At 39.9% G+C, this 21678-nt stretch overlaps 1 non-coding gene and 3 pseudogenes across 1 annotated transcript; 2 read left to right on the plus strand and 2 right to left on the minus strand.

Moving 5' to 3' along the window:
* The first annotated feature begins 2965 nt into the window (after positions 1 to 2965).
* LOC144321336 (T cell receptor alpha variable 9-2 pseudogene) lies at positions 2966 to 3492 on the plus strand (annotated as a pseudogene).
* An 8537-nt stretch (positions 3493 to 12029) lies between these two features.
* On the minus strand, positions 12030 to 13663 carry LOC144320264 (mRNA cap guanine-N(7) methyltransferase pseudogene; annotated as a pseudogene).
* A 4826-nt stretch (positions 13664 to 18489) lies between these two features.
* Positions 18490 to 21663, plus strand: LOC144321337 (T cell receptor alpha variable 9-2 pseudogene; annotated as a pseudogene).
* Positions 20865 to 20971, minus strand: LOC144321384 (U6 spliceosomal RNA). The gene has a single exon (XR_013387049.1). It is a non-coding gene; the product is annotated as a U6 spliceosomal RNA (small nuclear RNA).
* Positions 21664 to 21678: the final 15 nt, after the last annotated feature.

Here is a 21678-nt window from a genome sequence, read left to right on the forward strand (position 1 = left end):
GCTTGATTCATTATGTGTAAAAATGGGAGAGTGATATTTTCTTTAATATTTTGTTATGACAATTTATCGATGATATATCCAAAGTGATTGACAAGTACCAGATGAGCAATTTAGGAGGTTAATCTTAACAGATACTGTAAAAGCATTTGACGAAACCTACAACCATTCCAAAGAGAAACTCCTAGTGAATAAGGAAGTGAGGGGAGTTTCTTCAATGAGAAAAAAGCTGAACCAAAATCTACATCAAATGTCATACTTGATGGGGAAAGTCCAAATGCTTTCTCATAGTGTCAGAAATAAAGGAAGATTTTTGGCTTTCATCACTTGTATTTTGATTTGAAGTAGAAATTACAGTCAACGCAATAAGGCACATAGAAGAAACAAAAGCCATATAGCTTGGAAAGATAGAAGTGAACTTATATTTATTAACAGAGGGCATAATTGTGTGAAGAGAAATGACAGGGAATCTACTAAGAAAGCTACTCGTATACATTGGTTTAAGAAGTTAAATGTAGGGATGCCTAGGTGGCTCAGCTTTTGAGCGTCTACCTTGCGCTCAGGGTGTGATCCCGGGTCCAGGGATGGAGTTCCACCTCAGGCTCCCTGAGAAGAGCCTGCTTCTCTCTCTGCCTATGTCTCTGCCTTTCTCTGTGTGTCTCTCACGAATAAATAAAAAAATCTTAAAAAAAAGAAAGTGAATTGTACACCTAACGTGTGATCCAGCCATTGTACTCTCAGAAATTGATCCAAGAGAAATGAGAGCATATGTCTAAAACATCTTGTACACAAATATTCACAGCAGCTTTATTTGTAAGAGCCCCACTAGCACGAATCCATATAGTCATCAACAGGTGAATAGACCAATTGTTTTATAGGCACAGAATGGGTTCTACACAACAACATAAGGAAACAAAGTCTTGATAATTATGACTATGAAAGAATCTCAAAATAATTATTCTGAGAAGAAGCCATGCAAAAGGGTACATATGATGCCATTTACACAAAATTACAAACTATGCAAACTAATTCATGACAAAGGTTTCCCTGGAAAATGGGTGTACTGAGGGTTGAGAGAAGGATCACAAAGCAATAGGAAGAAACTTTTGGAGTGATGCATCTGTTCATTATCTCGATTGTGATGATGACTTCACAAATACATGCATACAACAAATCTTATAGAATGTTTAATTTGGTGCCACTTATTGTGATGTAAATTATGTATTAATAAATCCATTCAATATCCAAATTTTATATGCAGCATTTGCCCTCACTGTGGTACAAGTCCTCTAGAGTGACACGAAATGCAAAATATTTCTCCTGTAGACTTTCATTGGCCTGAAATTGTGTTATTTTATTAAAGTTATACATAATGACTTTTTGCATCTATTTGCTATACAATTATTTTTCAATCAACATCATCTGAACCTATTTGCGTTGTTCCTGCTTCTCTGAATAGAAGTTTGTAGGGGCTTGCCAAGAAATTCCTTTCTAGCATAGATTTGAAGCAGGTTTCTGACAAATAATTTGGAAGGTGGAGGGGAAGTGAAGAGACACGTTACCTAAACAGGATCCAAGCCTGAATTTCTTACTTCTCTCTGCATCTGGGAAAGCGTTACACCATGTTGGCTCTGAACTCATAAAGTTCTGAATGTGTGGGGAATCACCTCCAAGAAACAGCTGGGTTAAGCTGCCTATTGTGTCCAGAGATAAATCTTTACAGGGCTTTACAAAAATGGGTCCCTCTCCAGAACTTTCTCCTGATAATCCTGATTTCTTACTGTAAGGAAAATTATTTGATTAACATTTGGCAACACAATGTGACAGTTGGATGGTGTAATGGAAAGCATCTTTGAGGCTAAACTTGTTAAGAGGATAGGATTAGTATTTGTTGTCTGATTCACAATCACTAGTCACCATATGTTGGAATCAACAAAACAGTGAGAACAGAAGATAAGAATCACAGGTCATTCTACAGGGATTTGACAACTTCATGTATGATCTTTCTTCTACCTAGAGTTCCTACTTTTCACTCTTTAATGATTCTGAAACTCAGGAATATTGACTATTAAAATGGTTGACTACAAATAGTGTGACTTCTTCTGAAAGCTTTTGTTAAAAAACAGTATTTCTGGAACACCTGGCTGTGTCAGCAGTTGAGCCTTTGGCTCAGGTCGTGATCCCTGGGTACTGGGATCGAGTTCCACATCAGGCTCTGCATGGGGAGCCTGCTTCTCCCTCTTCCTCTGTCTCTGCCTCTCTCTCTGTGTGTCTCTCATGAATAAATAAATAAACTCTTAAAAAAAAACAGTATTTCTTGTAACCGTTACTAGTTTAGGAACAAGTAAATATGCTATTTCAATTAAAGGGAATTTGTTCATTATTTTATTAATTTAAGAAATATCTAGTGAGTACTTAAAAAGTGACAGTCGCAGTTCTAAATATTGGGGTGCAGTGCCAAAAACCACAGACTCACTCAGCAATGACTTGTCCTCTTTATACTTTTTCTGTATTCAACCCCGACCCCTTTTCTGGCAGTCAGGGGGTTATAGGCTGGCCCACAATGGATACATGAGGATATTATAACGTATAGTAGTAAAATGCTCTATCAGATTGCTATCCTGTCAGCTGTAAAAATGCCCTGGGATGCTTTGCTAAAGAACTTCCATATCCGGGGGTGTCTGAAGAGGAAAATAGACCTGAGAGTTTGGATTGTTGTTTTTCAGAGTTCCAACCGCCCCTGAAGCCTGCCTTGTGCCTCATGGAGTCTGGGATGAAACAGGTTGCTGAGTTTGGGAGAGCTGTGGGCAACACACACCCATTTCAGTCCCTGTCCACTAGGGGATGCAGGTTCCTATCACAATCACATTTCCTGTGTGAACTGAGGGCTTTCACTAAGCATTTCTTTGTCACTCTGTGTTTCTTCACGTTGAAGAATGAAGAACATTATTTAGGTGACACTCCAGAGATGAAGTGTTCTTCAGGCATCGTGATCGTCTTAGTCTTCATGCTAGGTAAGGAAAATACCTCAAAAATTTACATTTTTTAATCCCCATTGTGTCAGCAAAACTATTAACTATGATTTTTCCAAGAGTGTTATGCCTGCTCAAGGTGACACAGGTTTCTTTTTCCCCAGGACAAACCCATGGAGACTCAGTGAAACAGATGGAAGGCCAAGTGACCCTCTCAGAAGAGGCTTCGTTGACTATAAACTGTACTTTCTCAACATCAACGACACCCACTCTCTTCTGGTACGTCCAGTATCTGGGAGAAGGTCCACAGATCCTCCTGAAAGCATTAAGAGACAAGGAAAAGGGAAACAACAAAGGATTTGAAGCAACCTTGGACAGTTCATCCAAATCCTTCCACTTGAAGAAAGGCTCAGTGCAAATGTCAGACTCAGCTGTGTACTACTGTGCCCTGAGTGACACAGTGATGGGGACTGTAGGGGGAGCTGAGCACAAACTCAGAGTAGAGCAGGGGCCTGGATGCTGAGCCTCTCTGACTGATCCAGTCTGGTTCCCGCACAGTCGGTGGTTGTTTGTCTCTCGGCTTCTGGTTGATACAAAGTCATACAAAAGGCTAGAGCCTAGGAACCAAGATAATACTCCCCACCTGGCTATCCACTAGTGACTTAGACAACAGTTTGATGCCCTTCGTTCCTCAGCCAGGGCGTAAGTAATTTCAAGATAAAACCACATAACAGTGAAGTGGTCTCTTGCTCATCCTTGCAGGGAAAGTCCAGCCCCACAAGTTGTTCAGCCTCTCTGGTGCGTTGACACTTTTAGAGGAACTCAGTGTGCCTGAGAAGGTGGCTTCTGCCCAGTGTGTCTATGACAGAGTATGTACGACGGCAGGAGGCATGGGAGAGCTTCAGCCCCCAAACCAGGTTTTAGGAGAGAAAGAAGGGAAGGGAAGAAAGGAGGAAAAGCAGTGTATCTGAGCAAGGAAAAGAGCGGCCAGGGACCTCTGCCCTGCTTTCTTCTCTAATAAATCAGGTGGTAGACATGGGCTGATATTCAAAATGAAGGTATGGGGACAGACTCATAATGAAGTGGCTCATATGTATATCACAAGTTGTGTCCCTCCTTTCATCTCGGTAAGCACATCAATCATTAACCTACCTACAAGAAGGCCTTGAGTGAGATGGTCTTGCAGTACCAAGGGAAGATGGAGTGTACATATTCCTCTCTGTACACCCTGAGGCCCTGTTAAAAAGATGATAAGGAATTGTAAAGGGTATAAACGGACAAAGAGAACTGAAAAAGATGACAAACGACAGTGATATTAGAAAAATTTTAGAGGGTGAGCTGTATGTATATGGTGCAATCAATGCAAACTTGCTGAGCAGACCAAATAAAGAAGTAACCAAGGAGCACATAGTAGAGAAGTACCTCAGTGTGTGCTGTACCCTCTGGAGAGGGTAAGGAAAAAGTGGTACCAATTACATTTTAATAATTATGGTAGATAGTGTCGTGCATGTGTGTGTGTGTGTGTTGAATGTTTGGAAGATCATAGGAGGACTGAATGAGAAAATATATAAGTCATGGACAACCCATGTTCTTTACCTGGACCTACATAATAAGCAGTGATCACTTCTCAAACTCTATAGAAGAATGGAAGATAGTTAGTATAAACTGAAGAATAGCACATCAAAAAGTCAGATAGCCGAACTCTTCAGTATATCTGTGTTGGGGATAAAGATGGGAGGCCTGTACCCCAATATTCACAGCTACAATGTCCACAGTGGCCAAACTGTGAAGTGAGCCAGGATGTCCTTTGACAGATGAATGGATAAAGAAGATGTGGTCTAGATATACAATGGAATACTACTCAGTTATCAGAAAGGACGAATACCTGCCATTAACTTTGACGTGGATGACACTGGAAGATATGATGCTCAGTAAAATAAGACAATTGGAGAAAGACAATTATCATATGGTTTTGCTCCTATGTGGACTCTAGGAAATAGTGAAAGGGATCATAAGGGAAGAGGGAGAAACTGAGTGGGGAAAAATTAGAGAGGAAGACAAAATGAGAGACTCAATACTCTGGGAAACAAACAAAGGGTTTGCAGAAGGGTTGATATAGTAATTGGGATTAAGTAAAGCCTGTGATGAAATGAGCCCTGGGTGTTATACTACATCTTGGAAAATTGAATTTAAATAAATAAAAAAAAAGTGGAAATCCAAGGTGGCTCAGTTGGTTGACATCTGCCTTTGGCTTAGGTCATCATCAGGATCCTCAGGCTGAGGCAGACATGGGGCTCCCTGCTCAGTGGAGAGTCTGCTTCTCTCTTTCTCCCTCTGCCTCTCCCCCCCTTACTTGTACTCATGATCTCACTAATGATCTTGCTCATGCTCCTGTGCCTGTGTGCTTTCTGAAATAAATAAAACCTTAAAAAAAGTCAGAAAGCCAAAAAAATTAAAATAGTAGAATATAATGATTCATTTTAGGGAAAATATTGTTCAGGAAAGGAACATATTCATACTAGTCTGTATTTTTCAACTAAACAGTCTTCTAGATTAGTTTCAGTAATATGTACTGCTAATAGTGATGATTGGTCAGAAAACCTATGTCCCCATACCTTATGTATTGCTGAGTTTTTTGACTTTTGCTTGTCAGTTGGGCTTCCCTTATTATTAATAGTTTCTCTATTATGAATGAGATGGAGTTTCATTTCATATTTTTAAATACTGTTCGCATTATTTCTCTATACTTTGTCCACATATATATCTGCCCATTCCTACTGTGTTACTGTCTTTAAAACATACAGATTTTTAAGGCCCATTGTCTATGTTCAGAAAATTGTATTATGACTGTCATGTATATGTGGCTTTTTAAAATGTTGTTATTATCCTTTACACTTATTTTTATCTTTAAATCTTAAGTGCAACTTTGTATCCTTTGTGTTCCTCTTTAAGAGGAGGAATTAGACTTGGGTTTGGAGTTCAGAAGAGTCTCAGCTACTTGAAATGTCTTGAGATCTGCTGCTGCCTCAGTGTTCTGGACCCTATCATTGTGTTGCAGGAAATTTCCTGACTTTTCTTCCATTACTGCATAGAATTCCTGATGAAGTTCATGAAAATCCGTCGTGGTAATGATGAAGTTTTGGAATATAGGTGAGGTCCACAGCTGGCGACCAAGAAGGAATTCTAGAGACTTCTTTGGTGCAAAATGGTAGTTTTACTAAGGCTAGGGGGCAGGACCTGTGGGCAGAAAGAGCAACTGTCCAGGGCATGTGAGGGGTGGCTGATTATATACTTGCAGAGTTGGAGGAGGTAAGGAATAGGGAGATTCCAAAAGGATTTTCATATGCTAAGGAGGACCTACAAGATACTGGAGGCCTTGCATTGTCAAGATAAAGATTGCTTTTCCCTCTAGGAAGGCATTAACATTAAGACAACTGGAAGCTTCCTGAAGAATATCCCATATATCCCACCCTGGGTGGCGGTGTTTGCAGGACTTTAGTTGTGCTTTGTCCTCTGCCAGCCCTGCTCCCACATCAGTAAGTATCCTTGCCTTTCCTGAGGCTTCTGTTCAAAATGGGCTTTATTTCAAATATAGTGCCCCTATTTTAAGCAGAACGGGAATGGATGGGAATGGACTGATACCTTGTCTGAGACTCTTTCTCTCTCTCTCTTGCTCTCTCTTGCTCTCACTTTCCCTCGTCCTTTCTCCTCCCCTCTCTCCCCTCAACCCTCTCCTTCCTGAGTTTGCTGGACTGATTTTGTGTTTTAGTTCTTCCCTGAAGGGAGTGTCCTGAGGGATCAACCATTTCTGGGGCTACAATATCTTCACCATCAATACTTAACCATTTTATTGTGAAACACAACACTTAAACATGAAAGTATATATCACAAACAAACCATCTATATTATTTAGGTGTATACACATTTAAAACTGATTTTTTTCGAATATGAAAGTTCTTCATTGATATTTAAAAGTATTCTCTGTATTAGGGTTCTCCAGAGAGACAGAATCTATTAAGATAATAGCATGTGTGCACACGTGTGTGTGTGTGTGTGTGTGTGTTTGTGTAAAGAGATTGACAGACACAGAAAGAAAGAGATTTTAGGATTGGCTTATGTGATTATGGAGACAGGCAAGTCCAAATTCCATAAGGCAGGTGGGTAGGCTGGACCCCAGAAAGAGTTGGTATTGCAGCTTGTGTCCCAAAGGAGTCTGGAGGCAGAATTCTTTCTTCTTCTAGGTCCTTGATCTATTTCTCTTAAGATCTTCAACTCCTGAGATGAGGCCTACTCATGTCATGGAGAGTAATCTCCTTTTCTCGGACTATTGACTTTAACATTAATCTCATCTAAAAAATACTTTTATAGAGGCTCCTGAGTGGCTCAGTCAGTCAAGTGTATAACTGTTGATTTAGGCTCAGATCATGATTTCAGAGTTGTGAGATGGAGCCCCATATTGGGCTCTACACTTGGTGTGGCGCCTACTTGAGATTCTTTCCTTCTTTCTCCCTCTACTCTGTCTTTCAAAAAAACAAAACAAAACAAAACAAAACAAAAAACCATAAATACCCAACCCAAAAGAAAACAAAAACCTCAAAACAAAAAGACCTTCACAGCGACTTCTAATTTGACATTTGACCAAATATCTGGGTACCATGACTTAGTCAAGTAGACACATAAAATTAACCACTGTGCCTTCTTTACCTCCAATAATTTTATTCTGAAAGCCTAGTTTCTATTATATGCATACAATATGCCAGGTTTCTTTTGGTTATTTCACATGGTCTGTCTCTTTCCATCTTTTGCATATACCACTCTGTGTCCTAAACTTAAACTTGCAATAAAGCCTCATACATATATCTACACTCTCAACTATTCATTGAGAAAATAGAAGTAATAAGAGGAGAACTTTCACGAGCTTCTAACTTACCACTTGCCAGGTCTGTGCTCAAATATTGTGCCTTTCTCTTACTAGATTGTAATTCCACGAGAGCAGAGATTTTGCTTATTCTCAACACATATGAGCATACCTGACAAACAGTAGGCCTACAAAAAATCTGTTGAAATACCAATGAGTACTAAAAATAGTACTGTTAGTACTAGAGCAAAACATCATCATCAATTCATTCAATAAAGCTTTGCTATGTGCTTTTTTCCTACAAATTGAGGGTATAGGAGAGAACAGAACAGGATCCTAAGGAGTTTATGTTTAGTTGAGGGCTAAATCCAAACGATTCCCTTCTTTTTTTTTAATTTTTATTTATTTTTGATAGTCACACAGAGAGAGAGAGAGAGAGAGAGAGAGAGAGGCAGAGACAGGCAGAGGGAGAAGCAGGCTCCATGCACCGGGAGCCCGACGTGGGATTCAATCCCGGGTCTCCAGTATCGCGCCCTGGGCCAAAGGCAGGCGCCAAACCGCTGCGCCACCCAGGGATCCCCCAAACGATTCCCTTCTCTAGGCACTTTATATGCATCTTCTCTTTTGTTTAAAATTTTTTCCAATTTTATTGATGTTAAGTTGTTTGTGTTCCTTATATATTTTTGATGTTAGTCACTTATCAGATGGGTGGTTCACAGATATTTTCTACAATTCCATTAATTATCTTGCACTCAGTTGAATAATTCCTTTACCATGCAGGAGCTTTTTAGTTTGATGCAATTCCATTTCTGTATTTTTGTTTGTGTCATCTGTGCCTTTGGGTCATACCCAAAAAATTAGCTAGATATCTGAGAGGATCAGGCTATCCATTGTTCTGTTCTCTGTATGAGGTGAGAAAGAAACTGGCTCATGAAAGGTGATTTGAATTATTTGGCATAAGGCCTCCTTACCTTCATCCCCTTCTTTTTGGGATTAAAACCTAGGTTCTGCACTTATTCCCAATCTTGCAAGCAATACCAGCTGTAGAGTGTTCCCCTTCCTTACTTTTGTCCTAGCTGTTCCAGTGGATTGGGCCCTGTCTGTCCTTCAGATTGGTATGAGGTAGAATTGAGCTCCAGCACCATGGAGGGGTTCTGAGAGGCTAGGAAGCCCAGGACAAAGCCCCACTTATGCCATAAACCAGAAAGTGTGGTCTGATCATGGGAGTAATGGCATCCAATGTTCCAACTAAGGACTGGAACACAGCACCCCTCCATGGACACCTGGGAGAGGCAGAGCCTGTGTGTAGCTGAGCGGGTGAATTATCTCTGCCCCAGGGCCTGGAAACGAACAGAAGTGGACTATCTTCTGTTCCCTCCATTAGGGTGGGGGAGCTGATGAGTGCACAAGATGGTAAAAGTTCTCCCACCACTGGTCACCCTTAAAATTAGATGAATCCAGCACGCAGTAAGAGCCTGTAGCTTGTTAGTCGAGGGGAGCTTTCACTCTGTGGCTGGAGATTTGGCTGCCACCATTTTTTCTCTCTGCTTTCTCCCTGGAGACACACAGTCTCTAGGGAACAACGGCCTCACCGGACAAAGAGTTTCACAGAGAGTCTAGCCACCTGGCAAAGCGTGGGGCTCCTCTGCCCAGGCACAGACACCTGAGAATGAGTATAGCAGGTGTCTTCCCCAGAAGAACAGCTGGAAGAACAGCGTAACAGCACGTTTACAGACCAAGCAGCCTGGAAAGTCCAGGACTGAAGGAAAATAGTGTATAGGAACTCAAGGATTTGCTTTTTATTTATCTTTCACATTAAAAATTTCCAATATTCTTTCTTTTTTCCTGCCTTAGCTAAAATAGTTTATAAACTGTTCATTTTTCAGTTTTTCTTTTTCAAGTTTCCTATATTTACAATTACATCTAGTACGTATTTTCTTCATTTTTGACTTCCTTTCAAGTATTCAATTTAATTTTTGTAGATATATAAGTTTGGGTTTTTTTTGTTTTTGTTTTGTTTCGTTTTATAATTTTGTAATTTAGTATCTTCTAAGATACAGATGAAAATACACTCAGAACCAGTTGGAGAAGTATATAGGTGTACTCTGTGATATTATGTTTTCTCTTCCTTCCCATTCTGCACACCTATTTTGTCTCCTTGTTTTTGTGATTGTTGTTGCTGTTGTTCTCTATAAATTTGCTTGTTTACATAAATCTGGAATTGAGCACCTTCTCACATACGATCAAAATACACTCAGAACTAAGAGTATCACTGTCTTGGTCCACTCTGTGAGACAATACTCACTCTCCCCCACCACTCTTTTCCCCCCTTTTAAAATTTTTACTATTTAAAAAAATTTGTTTTCTACTTTCATAGTCTTCTGTTTCTTTTATTTTCTGGTACCTGACCTCTTCAGAATTGTCTAGGGGGTATTTTATTTAGATCATTGTTGATATTTTTGACTCTGCTTACTCATACAGCCATTCTCCACTGCACAAAATGAGTAGAAGGGAGAATTCACCAGAAAAGAAAGAACCAAATTACTGGTGGCTTTTGAAGAAACATAAAAGACTGTATAGATTCTCTTACTCCCAAACTGAGATCTAATCAGGCCAAGTTTAACAGTCTAAACTGGATGCTCTAACAGCTAGGCTTAATGAGGCAGAAGAGAGTGAGTGACATAGAAGACAAGTTGATGGTAAGGAAGGTTGATGGTAAGGAAGTAAACTGAGGGAAATAGAGCCCACAAATAATTCCCACTTAATCTGGGAATTAAGTGATAGTTTGAGAAAGAATAATATTCATCTTATGGCGATTCCAGAGGATGTGGAGAGAAATTATGTTTCAACAAATCATAGCTGAGACCTTCCTTAATTTGTGGAAGTAAAAGCAGCAATGTCCACAATAGCCAAACTGTGGAAGGAGCCTCGGTGTCCGTCGAAACATGAAAGGATAAAGAAGATGTGGTCTATGTATACAATGGAATATTACTCAGCCATTAGAAACAACAAATACCCACCATTTGCTTGGACATGGATGGAACTGGAGGGTATTATGCTGAGTGAAATAAGTCAATAGGAGAAGGACAAACATTATATGGTCTCATTCATTTGGGGACTATAAAAAAACAGTGAAAGAGAATAAGGGGAAAGGAGAAAAAATGAGTGGGAAATATCAGAGAGGGAGACAGAACATGAGAGACTCCTAACTCTGGTAAATGAACAAGGTGTGGTGGAAAGGGAGGTGGGCGGGGGGTGGGGGTGACTGGGTGACGGGCACTGAGGGGGGCACTTGATGGGATGAGCACTGGGTGTTATGCTATGTGTTGACAAATTGAACTCCAATAGAAAAAAATCTGGAGAATTAAAGAGGCATTCATGTCCAGGAGATAGAGAGGACCACAGCCCCCAAGATCAACAGAAACTGAATAACACCTCGACATGTAATGGTGAAGTTTGAAAATTTCAGAGAGAATGAGAAAAACGTAAAAGCAGTGAGAGATAAGAGATTCCTAACTTATATGGCAAGGAATATCATATTTTTTTCTAGGTAAATAATTTTTATTATCATTTAAAATTCTGTTTTAAACTTGCAACTTTAGTGATATATATTGAACACATTCAATAGTACAGAACACAATCCATTTAATCTTGAACACACTATATAACAAAACTACAGAAATGAGCACAAACCCCACCAACCAGTATGCTCCCTCATCAATTCTATAACTGCAATAAATTTAATACTGTAAACAAACACTGAACAAATCAGAGCACTGTGGAAAGAGCTCAGCAGCTCAAACAAGTCATACTATAATTTTTATGCGCTCAGAGAGTAGTGAGGCAAATCGAATTCTTAGAACGTTACTTAAAAATAGGTTTTTAAAGACAAAGGTTCCAACTGATTCTTTTATTTTATTTATTTATTTATTTATTTGTGATAGTCACAGAGAAAGAGAGAGAGAGAGAAAGAGAGAGGCAGAGACACAGGCAGAGGGAGAAGCAGGCTCCATGCACCGGGAGCCCGATGTGGGATTCTAATCCCGGGTCTCCAGGATCGCGCCCTGGGCCAAAGGCAGGCGCTAAACCGCTGCGCCACCCAGGGATCCCCCAACTGATTCTTAATAACACACACAAAAGTTTTTCTGTAACAGACAGCAAATGTTGAATTTATACACTGGAGTTTCCGGCAGCATCTGCACATTTAGAATAATTAAACAAAGTTGTCAAATCTAGGATGGATCATTCAAATCTGTATAGGACGGGACACAGCCATCCTGGGCTACTGCGTATGTGCTCACTGCTGCTTCTCAAATGCAAAAACCAAGTAAATACTTATGGCTTCCCACTCTGATTTACTTAAGGTTCCCCAAGGTAACCTTACTTGACTGTTCTTCATGTACTCTGCTGCATGCTCATAGTCATCCACCTTCTCGGATAGGCAGTTTGGAATTCTCATTTGCTGGATATGGCTCCAAGGCCTGCATTCGTTTAACAGCATTTTATTTTCGTTGTGCTTAATCTTTTCCTCATAGAATTCCAGAAATGTCTTTTTGTAGACTAGTTTCATATTGTACTTCTTCGCCATTTCATGTAGCAATGGAAAATAGACCAGGAATTCAGGGACATCCACAACACCTTCCAAGTTGAAGTCATATTTGCAGCTAAATAAAGGATAATCTCCTTTCTTCTGAAACTTCACAGTATATATCTCATTCCCAAATGATTCTGTTTCTGAAGCTTCAAGGCGTCTTATCAGTTCAAAGCTATTGGGAGTGGTACCAATAAAATAGCCTCCAGGGCTCAGTCTCTCACAGGCATTTCTGAGCATCATGTCAGCCTGCTCATAGGATTCAAATGAATAATGACAGACAAACTGACAACTACAGATGTCAAAGCATGTTTCGGCGTCACGAAATTTGTTAATCAAAAGTTCCTTTGAACAATCAGCAGTTACAAATTCTGCACTGAAAATATATTCATTATCACGACAACGATTTTTCATGTCCTCATACCGCTGCTGACACTGTTTGACAGAAACATCAGTGATATCTGTACAAACTACTTTGTTAATTCTTCCCTTTTTCCAATTGAGCAAATCTCCACCTTTACCCCATCCCAGGTCCAAAACAGTGATATCGCGTTGTTTTTTTTTTTTCTGTCGTACCTTTTCTAAAAATTCCCCAATGAGGACACTTTTCACCCAATTATTAAAGTTTCTTAGGTTAAAAATGCGACTTTGGCTACGCTTCTCCAAACCAACTTCCTGTAGTTCATTATAGTGGGCAGCCACTGCTGAACTGTGTCCTTCTTCTAAGTTTTTTTGCTTTTCAGGAACATCCTCAAGTTCTATTTTTCTCTTCTTCTGTGTGCCATCTCCAGTAGAAGGTTCATCCTTTGGAAAATCATCAGTTTCCATTCTTCTTTTCCTTGAAATGCCCTCATCATCATCAAAATCTTTTTCCTCTGGGACAATTTCAGCATCAAGTTTTCTTTTCTTGGTTGGAGTATCTTTCCCACCACTAGAACTTTCCTTTATAAGATCATCTTCAAATCCATTTTTCTCTTTTTTGGTGTGTCTGCTTCTCCCCAGACAGGAGCCTTTTCAGAAAGTCAAGTCCCAGGAGTGGTTGTGTTTTCATTAATACTGAATGAAGACTTTGTTTCCAAATCTTTTGATGCTTTTGCCTCTTCGAGAGAGAGCTTTTCACACTCTTCTGCTTTTGCAGAATTTTCCATTTTTGATTACTTAAGTAGGTGGCAAAACTTCATGAACTAAGGTAAGTGGAACTGCTGGGTGTTTCTTCTGGCCTAGTGACACCACGCAGGCGGCCACGGCTCTCAAGGAATATCATATTAATAACAGACTTATCAACAGAGCCAAGGCAAGCCACAAAGCGCTGGTATGTTATATTTAGGGGCCTGAATGAGAAGAGCATGCAGACAAGAATACTTTCTCCAGCAAGGCTGTCATTCAGAATAGAAGGAGAGATAAAGAGCTTTCAGGATGAAGAGAAACTGAAAGAATATGTGATCACCAAAGCAGCTCTGCAAGAAATATTAAGGGTGACTCTGTAAGCAAAGAGGGAACCCATAGAAACAATCTGAACAGGGATCCTTGGGTGGCTCAGTGGTTTAGCACCTGCCTTAGCTAAGGGCTTGATCCTGGAGTCCCAGAATCGAGTCCCGCATCAAGCTCCCCCCATGGAGCCTGCTTCTCCCTCTGCCTGTGTCTGTGCCTCTCATGAATAAATGAATTTTTAAAATCTTAAGAAAAAGAAACAGTGTGCACAAGCAGTGACTGAATAGGTAACACTATGACACTAAATTGATATTCATATCTTACAGTAGTTACTCTGAACATGAATGGGCTAAATGATCCTGTCAAAAGATACAGAGTATCAGACTGGATAAAAAGCTTATGTATATGCTGTCTACAAGAGACTCATTTTAGACCTAAGGACACCTTCATATTGAGTGGGTTGGAGAACCATTTACCATTCAAATGGACCTCAAAAAAAAAAAAAGCTGGGGTAGCAATCCACACATCAGAGAAATTAAAGTTTATCCCAAAGTTTGTAATAAGATATGAGGAGGGATAGTATATCATAATTAAAGGGTCTGTCCTTTAATAAGAAGACTAAAAATTATGAATATTTATGCCCTAATGTGGGAGCAGCCAAGAATATCAACCAATTAATAATCAAAATAAAGGGATACTTAAATAATAATTAATAGAGACTTCAACAAGGCACTCTCAGCATAGAACAGATCTTCTAAGCAGAAGATCAGCAAAGAAACAAGGGCTTTGAGTGACTCACAAAACCAATTGGATTTCATATATGCAAACAGAACATTCTGCCCTAATGCAATATAATACATATTCTTCTCAACTGTACACGGAATTTTCTCCAGAATAGACCACATCATGGGTCACAAATCAGGTCTCAACCTATATCAAAAGATGGGGATTGTCCCCTGCATATTTTGACCTTAATGCTTTGAAACTAGAACTCGATCACAAGAAGAAAGTTGTAAGGAAGTCAAACACTTGGAAGTTAAAGTGCATCCTACTAAAAGATGAAAGGGTCAACCTGGAAATTAGAGAATTAAAAGATTCATGGAAATTAACGAAAATGAAAATACAACTGTTCAAAATCTTTGAGATACAGCAAAAGCGGTCCTAAGAGGGAAATACCTCAATACAAGCCTCCCTCAAAAAACTGAGAAATCTCAAATATACAGCTAACCCTACACCTAAAGGAACTGGAGAAAGATCAACAAATAAAGCCTCAGTCAAGCAGAAGAAGAGAGATAATAAAGATTTGAGCAGAACTCAATGAAATAGAATCCAGAAGAACTGTAGAACATATCAAAGAAACCAGGGGCTGATTCATTGAAAGAATTAATAAGATAGATCAATCCCTAGCCAGACTTATTAAAAAGAAAAGGGAAGAGACTCAACTTAAAAAATCATGAATGAAAAAAGAGAGAGCGCAACCAATACCAAGGAAATACAAACAATTTTAAAAATGTTTTATAAGCTACTATATGTCAGCCAATTAGGCAATCTGGAAGAAATGAGTATATTGCTAGACATCTTCAAATTACCAAAAGTAAAACAAGAAGAAATAGAATACAGTACAAAAAGCAGCGAGGAAATTGAACCAGTCATCAAAAACCTCCCAGGACACAAAAGTCCAGAGCCAGATGGCTTTCCAGGGGAATTCTTCAAACATTTAAAGAAGAAATAATATTTATTCTACTAAAGCTATTCCAAAGGACAGATGGAAAGAATGCTTCCCAAGTTGTCCTATGAGACCAGCAATACCTTGACCCCAGAACTAGACTAAGACCCCATCAAAAAGAATAATTACGGACCAATATCCCTGATGAGCATTGATGCAAAAATTTCCACCAAGATACTAGCCAACTGGATGGAACAGTACATCAAGAGGATTATTCACCAGGACCAAATGAGATTTATCCCTGAGGTGCAAGAGTGGTTCACCAGTCCTAAAACAGTCAATGTGATAATCATATCAATAAAAGACAAGAACCATGTGATCCTCTCAATAGATGGAGAGAAAGCATTTGACAAAATACAGCATCCGTTCCTGACAAAACTCTTCAAAGTGTACGGATAGAAGGGACATATCTCAGTATCGTTAAAGCCACCTATGAAAAGCCCACAGTGAATATCACTCTCAAGGGGGAAAAACTGAGAGCCCTTTCCCTAAGGTCAGGAACATGACAGGGATACCCACTCTCACCACATAGCACATGAAAAGTAATGAAAGGCATTCAAATTGGCAAAGAAGAGGTCAAAATCTCCTTCTTTGCGATGACATGATACAGTATCTGGAAAATCCGAAAGACTCCACACCAAGATTGCTAGAACTCATACGGCAATTTAGCAATGTTGCAGGATTAAAATTAATGCACAGAAATTGGTTGCATTTTTATACACTAATAATGAGACTGAAGAAAGAAAAATTAGGGAATCAATTCCATTTATAATTGTACCCCAAACTGTGAGATAACTAGAAATAAACGCAATCAAAGAGGTAAAGGATCTATGCTCTAAAAAGTACAGAACACTCATGGAACAAATCAAGGAAGAAGTAAAGAGATGGAAAGACATTCCATGAACTGGAGGGTATTATGCTGAGTGAAGTAAGTCAGTCAGAGAAGAACAATCATCATATTGTGTCACTCATATGAGGAATATAAGAATTAGTGAAAGGGATTAAAAGGGAAAGAAGGGAAACTGAGTGGGGAAAATTAGAGGGGGTGACAAACCATGAGAGACTCCTAACTTAGGGAAATGTAGTAGGAGGGCAGGTGGGCGAGGGGATGGGGTAGCTCGGTGATGAGTATTGAGGAGGGCACTTGATGGGATGAGCATTGGGTGTTATACTATATGTAGGCAAATTAAATTTAAGTGAAATAAAACATACACAAATGTTCATAGCAGCTTTATTTTATTAACAGTCACCCTGGGGCTAGACATGGTCATCAATAGATGAATAAACTCCTTGTTTTATAGGCATAGGATGGGATACTACACTGCAATAAAAGGAACAAAGTCGTGATAATTATGACTATGGAAGAATCTCAAAATAAGTGTGCTGAGAAGAAGCCAAACCAAAGAGTGCATGTGATTCCGTTTATACAAAATTATAAAACATGCAAACTAATTCATAACAAAAAGATTCCCTGGAAATAGGTGTATTGCTGGTTGAGAGAAGAATGACAAAGAGATTAAGAAGAAAAATTTGCGGTGATACATATGTTCATTATCTGGATGCGGTGATGGCTTCACAAGTGGATACACACAGCACATCTTATAGTATCGTTCAATTTGGTGCAGTTTTTTTTTGAAACTACAATTTTTAAAGTTATACACGATGTCTTCCTGCATCTATGTACTATATTGTTTATTTTCAACCATCATGATTCCAACCCTTTTCACATTGTCCTTGCATATCTGAATAGAAGTTTGTAGGTGCTTGTCCAAAATTCCTTTCTAGCATAGATTTGAGGCAGGTTTCTGACAATATTTGGAAGGTGGAGGGGAAGCGAAGAGATACCTGACCTAAAACAGGATTCAAGGTAAATTTCTTACTCCTCTCTGCATCTGGGAAACCGTTACACTATGTTGGCTCTGAACTCATAAAGTTCTTGACCTGAATGTGTGGGGAGTCACCTCCAGGAAACAGCTGCGCTAAGCTTCTGAATGTGTCCAGGAATAAATGTTTACAGGACTTTATGAAAGTTCTGTAAGTCTCCAGCTTTTTCCTAGTAATCCTGATTTCTTCCCTTGTGGGGAAAATTATTTGATTAATATTTGGCAACAGATTAAAAAAAATCATTCATGGATGATGTTTCTTGTGTCTAGAATTCCTACTTTTCACTTTTAAATGATACTGAAACTTAGGAATAGTTGAATATGAAAACATTTGGATATAGAATGCAGTTATTTTCTTCAGAAAAACTTATTAAAAAGATATATTATTATTATTGGTATTATTTTAGAACCACTTAAATACTGTATTTCAAGTAAAGGCATTTGTTCATTACTTTGTGTAACTTAACCAACAATTAGTGAGTGCTTAAAAACCGACAGTCACTATTCTCAGTTTAGGAGTATGGTGCCAAAATACAGAGAATCAATCAGCAATTTCTTTTCTTCTTATTACTTTTTCTGTAATCAACCCTGACCACTTTTCTGACAGACGGTGGATTATAGGCTGGCCAACATGGGTATATGAGAATATTATAAAGTACTGTTGTGAAATGCTTTAGTACACGGTTACCCTGTCAGCTACCAAATCCCCCGGGATGATGTGTTACGGAACTTCCATACCAGGGAGTGTCTGAAGAACAAAATGGACTTGAGAGGTTAGACTGTTGTTTTTCAGAGTTCCAAGTGCCACCTGAAGCCTGACATGGGCCTCAGAAGTCAGGGATCAAACAAGGTTGGGGAGTTTGGGAGGACCCTGACCAACATAGTTCATTCAGTCCCTGTCCACCAGGGGGTGCAGCTTCCTACCACAAACACTACCCTGGGTGAAATGAGGGCTTCCCCTGATCATTTCCCTCACACCACGTTTCTTCACGTTGAAGAGTGATGAACATTATTTAGGTGACACTCCAGAGATGAAGTTTCCTCCAGGCGTTGTGATTGCCCTATTCTTCATGGTTGGTAAGTAAAATGTCTCTTAAAATTTAAATTTAATTTTTTCCACTATGTCGGCAAAACTGAATTTAAGTATTATTTTCTCTAAGAGCTTCATGCCCAAGCTGACACAGATCTCTTTTCTTTTTCCCCCAGGACAAACCCATGGAGACTCAGTGAACCAGACGGAAGGCCAAGTGACCCTCTCAGAAGAGGCCTTCCTGACTATGAACTGTACTTTCTCAACATCATGGTCACCCAGTCTATTCTGGTATGTCCAGTATCTGGGAGAAGGTCCAAAGCTTCTCCTGAAAGCCTTGACAAACAAGGCAAAGGGAAGCAACAAAGGTTTTGAAGCCACCTTGGACAGTTCATCCAAATCCTTCCACTTGAAGAAAGGCTCAGTGGAAATGTCAGACTCAGCTGTGTACTACTGTGCCATGAGTGACACAGTGATAGGGACTGCAGGGGGAGCTGGGTGCAAACTCTGAGCAGAGCAGGGCCTGGATGCTGAGCCTCTCTGACTGATCCACTGGGGTTCTCATGCAGTCTGTGGTTGTCTCTCGGTGTCTGGTTGATACAAAGTCAGACAAATGGCTGGAGCTTAGGACCGGAAGTGACATTGCACAACATCAACTGTTCATTAGTGACATTTAAAATACTTTGGTGCCAAGAGTTCCTCACCCAGGGTGTAAGCAATTTCAAGATAAATCCATGTAACTATGAGGTGGCACCTGCCTGATACTTGCTGTGAGAATCCAGCCCCACAAGTGTGTCAGACAGGCCTGGTGGGTATTACTGTGCCTTATGACACTTTTACAGAGACACAGTGTGCCTGAGAAGGTGGCATCTGCCCAGTGTCTTCCTGATGGAGGTTGATGGGAGAGGTGATGGGAGAGCTTCAGCCTCCAACCAGGTTTTAGTGGAGAAAGAAGGGAAGGGAAGAAAGGAGGAGGAACACATGTACCTAAGCAAGGAAGAGAGAGGCCCTGGGCCTTTATTTAGTTGCTTTGAAATATAAATTTTATTTCCAAATTTGTATAAATGTATAAGGATATGAAAATGTAGTTTGAAAATTTCAAATTTCTCAGACACTTGGATAAATATAGTAAACTAGAAATGCCTGCCCTTAAAAAAAAAAAAAAAGAAAAGAAAAGAAATGCCTGCCTGGCTCTGTAGATAAAGCTGCAACTCTGGATCTCAGGTTTTATGCTTCAGCCCATGTTGGGTGTAGATTGCTTTAAAAAAAAGTCTAAAAAACCGCCATTGTAGATAATAATACTTGTTTATCTCTTGATTTCCAAAATTCACTTTTTTGGAAAATATTTTACTTGCTTATTTGAGAGACAGAGTGCATAGGCACAAGTGTCTACAAGTAGGTAGATGGAAAGGGAAACACAGGCTCCTCACTGAGCAGGGAGCCGTAAATTGAGGCTCAATTCCAGGACCCTGAGATCATGACCTGAGCTGAATGCAAAATCTTAAATGACTGAGCTTCTCCCATAACTCTAATACTCTTTAAGAAGTTTAGTAAAGACATCCCAAAGGGCAGAAATTCACAAACACAAAGGGAAACATGAAAGAAGTTATCAGCAGACAGTAAAGTCAACCAATTTTAGAAAATGAGCTGTATATGCTTAGGAGCGAACAAAGATACTAAAGAAGAAAACCAGGCCTAGGGTGGAAGCACTCAGTGTTGCTGTGCCCTCCAGAAAGGGTCAAGGAAAAGAAGCACCACATATTTTTTGTGAATTAAGGAAGATTTCATGGCCCACATTGGTGGGAATGTGTGTGTGTGCGTAGGTGTGCGTGTGTGTGTGTGTGTGTGTGTGTGTGTCTTGAGGTTAAGGGAAGGAATCTAAGTAGACTGAGTGGTCACCTTCAGCGCTCAGACCTGAGCATACAAAGCATGGAAGGTTACTGTGATTCAGCTGATGTAATGGAATGATATAAATTTAAGAGTTTGGTAACCTAATGACCAAGCTCTGGTGTCTCTTCTGGCCATTCTAAATCGCTGAGCTCACAAAACAGTGAGGAGGAGGAGGACTCAGAGACAGGATCTATTGTCTGAGCCCTGCAGCCTGAGCTCTTTAGCCAAGAGTGATTAGATTTTTCTGCTGTCCGGCCCCAGAGAGGCATGTGACCAGACCCTGACAGTGAGGAGGAACACTAGCATTCACCAGAGGTAGCTTGACAGAGCTGCAATGAATAGTCTAAACACTTTGCCTTCTTGCCATAAGTGACCTATTTCTGCCTTGGGTGAAATCACATAGTGTGAGCATACAAGATTCTTATATCTTGTTTTCATGATCTTACATGTTATGTGGTTTCTAGAATTCATTACAGGTAGTATTAAATGATTATGTACTGCTTCAGGAATTTTCATGTCCTTCTTACACATGGGCCATGCTAATATCCTCTGTATCATTCTAATTTTAGTGTATGAGCTCCCAAAGTGAGGCCTGTCCATCATATGTTCATAAGTGCCACCCAGCGACTTTTATCTCAAATGCAGTGAATGAACATATCACAGTTAAACCATCTATCCTAAGTCTTCGTTTCAATATAAATCTTACTCAAGTTTATTTTCAGATTTAATGTTTTTATTAAAGTTGCTTAATGCAAAAGAGTTTTGGGTAGTGAGACTCTCAGCTGGTACAAAGAGAAGTGTGACAGGACCCACACAACTTGCTATACCAGGAAAGTCCTGTTTCCTGTTCTGGGACCAAAGCAGGATGTACCAGACAATCCCCCCTCAGCTTGGCAGTCTCACCTCACACTGTTGAGCCCTGAAATTGCAGAAGCAGATGACATTTTTCATCTAGTGGAAGAACTCAAACTTGGTGCCTCCAGACTTCTCAAGGTGGTCATAGCTTCCATGTGACTTGGTCAGGATGGTCCCTGTGCGAATGTGCCACCTGTATGACTTCAAATCAAGAGAGATGGGCAGTATCTTGTGGGTACCTTGAGAAGGACATGTGTAAAGTAGAAGTGTTTTGTGCCACATCACCTATTCTGAAACCCCTGATCCCATGCTTTTTCCTTCAGGATCTAGTATTGCCCAGACGGGAACTGAAGCCCAAGCAGCAAAGTCAGTGCCGGAGAAGGGGGCTGTCATCCTGGAATGCACATATAACACCAGTGAACTCCGTTAAAGTCTATTGTGGTAC

The sequence above is a fragment of the Canis aureus genome, chromosome 9 (genome assembly GCF_053574225.1).
Source record: "Canis aureus isolate CA01 chromosome 9, VMU_Caureus_v.1.0, whole genome shotgun sequence".
Classification (NCBI taxonomy): Eukaryota; Metazoa; Chordata; class Mammalia; order Carnivora; family Canidae; genus Canis; species Canis aureus.